Source organism: Megascapheus bottae, chromosome 2 (genome assembly GCF_031878675.1).
Source record: "Megascapheus bottae isolate mThoBot1 chromosome 2, mThoBot2.hap1, whole genome shotgun sequence".
In the NCBI taxonomy this organism is placed as follows: Eukaryota; Metazoa; Chordata; class Mammalia; order Rodentia; family Geomyidae; genus Megascapheus; species Megascapheus bottae.
In genome coordinates, this window is record NC_143510.1 from 1,096,824 (window position 1) to 1,100,725 (window position 3,902).

A 3,902-nucleotide genomic window follows, 5' to 3' on the forward strand; every position below is an offset into this window, starting at 1 on the left:
ATCCATGGCTAGGTTTTGATTTTTTTTTTGTTTTTTGCCAGTCCTGGCTTGAGCTCAGCACCTGGGCACTGTCCTTGGACTTTCTCAAGACTGGCACTCTACCATTTGAGCCACAGCACCACTTCTGGCTTTCTCTCTATATATGTGGTACCAAGGAATTGAACCCAGGTCTTTGTGTCTGCTAGGCAAGCACTCTACCACTAGGCCAAACTTCCCAGCCCTTCTAGGTTTTTTGTTGTTGTCTTTGGTAGTTCACAGCAGGCTGGCTTTGAATCTTGACCTCAGGCCTGAGCCACAGGCAGCCCACATTGAATTTTCTCTTTTAGATTTCAGAAAGTTCTGTCTCCTGAGTACAAAGTGGTCCCCTGGTTCTCATGTACTCAGGAGACAGAGCTTTTTGAACAGGCTGTTCCTCCTCGTTCAGGCCTCTGGCTCTTCCTGGGTAATGTGAGCCAGGCACGTGTGGCAGGACAGGGTGGGAAGACAGCGGTGTGTGCATAGAGATACTACAGAAGGACGAGGCCATGCCCCCACAGAACCCCACACACCTGGGCCACCTGAATCCCACTGTCAGGGCCAGTGTCTCTAAAGTGGGGTGGTGATAGTTCCTTGTCTGCTTGTTGAGCCTGGGAATATTTGCCTTTTACCATTTAATCAGGTCTGGGAATGTGGCTTAGTGGCAGAGTGTTTGTTTAGCATGCATGAAGTCCTAGGTTCGATTCCTCAGTACCGCATACACACAAAAAGTCAGAAGCGGCAATATGGCTCAAATGGTAGAGCACTACCCTTGAGCAAAAGAAACTCAGGACAGCACCCACGCTGAGTTCAAGCCCCATGACCCACAAAACAAAAACAAAAACAATAGGAATTGGGCTCTGGCTTAAGTGGTAGAGTGCCAGCTTTGAGAAGAAAAAAAAAAACAAAACCAGTAAGCAAGAGCATGAGGCCTTGAGTTCAAGTCCTAGTACCAGCACATGCACAAACAAAAATAAAATCCAAACCAACCAAACAAAAATTTTAGGCGAGCATTGTGCTTAATCCCTGAAGCATGGGAGGTGGGGGGAGGATGGAAACCCCAGGCCCCCCTCAGGGGCATGACCAGGGCTAGGCAACAAGGTGAGATGGCTGCCAATTCCCTGGGGAATGCTCACAAATCTCCCCAACAAAATACAAGTCCACTTCAGAAGGGCCTTTGTGTCACCTCGGCCATGGAATGGTCCACTCCCCTCACACTCTGCACATGGACCCATAAATCATAGCCTGACTCAAAACAGACTTTGCGCTCCTCGGACAGGGAGAGCTGTCTGGACCTGGCCTGGTGACTAAGAGGCTTCAGGAAGCGTTGGTGACCGTGGCTGAGTCAGTGCCTACGCATGGGCCAGGTGGAGTTGGGGACACAGGTCCTGGGGTGCTGAAAGCCTCACTAACACACCCAAGCCAGGACATCTGGGACCATCCAAGCCAATGGGCCCCTCTTTGTTATTTAATCTCCTCTTGGGGTGCCCTGAAAAATAGGATCCCAGGGCTTCGCACATGCTGGCAAGCACTCTACCACTAGGTCACCCTCCCAGCCCAGTGACAGCAGCTTTGAACCCAGACCATGTGCTCCACTGGACAGCAAGCCCTCACAGTGGCCAAGAGAACCAGAGTAGAATGATAAAGGAAAAGAAGTTCAAGCCCAGAGCCGGGGTGGTGGCTCACACCTTGAATCCCAACCTCTTAGGAGGCTGAGATCTGGGGATCACCAAGTAAAGCCAGCCCGGGCAGGAAAGTCCATGAGACTCCCAGCTCCAATAAACCACAAAAACTGGAAGTGAAGCTGTGGCTCCAGTGGCAGAGCCTTGAGCACAGATGCTTTACTGCCCAGGCTGGCTTTGAACCACAATCTTCAGATCTCAGCTTCCTGAGTAGGTCGACATTGCAGGCCTGAGCCACCAGTCCAGCTCCAATTGCTCAAGTTTTGACTCCTAGAACCCAGATAACGATTACAACAGGGAGTGATGATGATAGCTTAGTGGAATAGTGGTTGCAGAGCCTGGGCGAGGCCCTCCTTCAATCCACAACACTGGAAAAGAAGCCAGGCCAGCTTGAGGACAGGCTGCAGCAGACCCTACGAGCCTGGGCCCACTCCCTACATTTGTGTTAGTTTAGGGGTCCTTTGTTCCTTCACACGTTGTGCTCAACACATGGATTCCCCAAGCTACTAAGGCAACATGCAGGGTCCCTCCAGGCTGCAGGTGCCCCTGCCTTCTCAGCAAACTCAAAAATATATAACTTGGGCTGGGAGTTTGGCCTAATGATAGAGTGCTTGCCTAGCATGCACAAAGACCCAGGTTGGATTCCTCAGTACCACATACATAAAAACAGGTGGAAGTGGTGCTGTGGCTCAAGTGGTAGAGCTCTAGCCTTGAGAAAGCCCAAGGACAGTGCTCAGGCCCTGAGTTCAAGCCCAGAACTGGCAAAAAAAAAAAAAAAAACCCAAAACAAACAAAAATATATAACTTGGCCAGTGCCTTTAATCCTAACTGCTCAGGAGGCTGAGATCTGAGGATCATGGGGAAAAAAACTCTTACACACCACACAGTGATCCACAAGCACTTTATTTGAAGAAAATGTCTTCCATGGTTGAAAGAACTGACACAGGAGAGCTCTCATGGTACTTCATCTAAGTCATTCCATTTCACTGTGTCACCACACTGCGGCCACAAGTGCCTGCCTCACCTTTACACAAGAAAGCAGCCACGCTCGCAAAACATCATCATGATATGTGTCCTAAAATGATGACCGAAAGGAAAATATTGTAAGACCCATTCTAAAGATAAGAATAAATCACAGAACTATTTGACAAAGCACTAGCCAACCCCACAAAGGCCATTTCTGCACCCTTTGCTTTTCAAATTTGGCCACCTAGTGGTTCACTCCTGAAATCCTAGCTACTCAGGCAGCTGAGATCTGAGGACTGAAGTTCAAGGCCAGCCCAGGCAAACAAGCCCGTGAGACTCTTATCTCCAACAAACCAGCAAAAGACAGAAGCAGAGTTGTGGCTCAAGTGATAGAGCACTAGCCCTCCGTGAAAAAGCCAGGTGAATGCCCAGACATTGAGTTCAAGCCCGAGTCCTGGCACACACACATACATATACACGTACAATTATGTATGCACACACAAAGAAACACTTTGGTTTTATACTTAATTTTATACCTTCTTGTATTTCTTACTAACATAAATAACTTCCTCAGTACTTTAATATTAAGACAATCTATATTGTAAGAAAAATTAAATCAGCTTAGACATTACCCAGAAAACACTTTTAAAAAAGGGGGGGGAGAATTCAGTGTTGCTCACTCCCCGTTGAGTTAGTCCCGGCCAGTCAACACAATGATAAATAAACTTCAGATTTTTTACCATCAAAAAAAAGGGGAAGACAGAAGTGGAGGCATGGCTCAAGTAGTAGAGTACCAGCCTTAAACAAAACTCAAGCAATAACATGGCCCTGAGTTCAAGACCCAGTAGGACCACTAAAGAAAAAAATTCCTTACGTATAACTACGACAGTTTGTTCTTTTGGTTTTGGGTTTTTTGTTGGTATTGTATTGTTTGGTACCCGTCCTAGGACTTGAACTCAGAACTTGACACTGGCCCTGAGCTTTCTTTTGCTCAAGGCTAGTGTGCTACCACTTGAGCCACAGTGCTATTTCTAGCTTTTTTGAGTAGTTTATTGGAGGTAAGTTTATTGGCAGACTGAACAGCTAGGATTATAGGTGTGAGCCACCAGTGTGCAGCTTGGGGTATTTCTTAGGGCTGGGGATTCAATTTCAGGCATGACACATGAAATGTGCTTATGGGCACATTTTGAAGAAATACCCATTTGTGATGGGCAGAAACTTTACCACTTTGTTAACTGA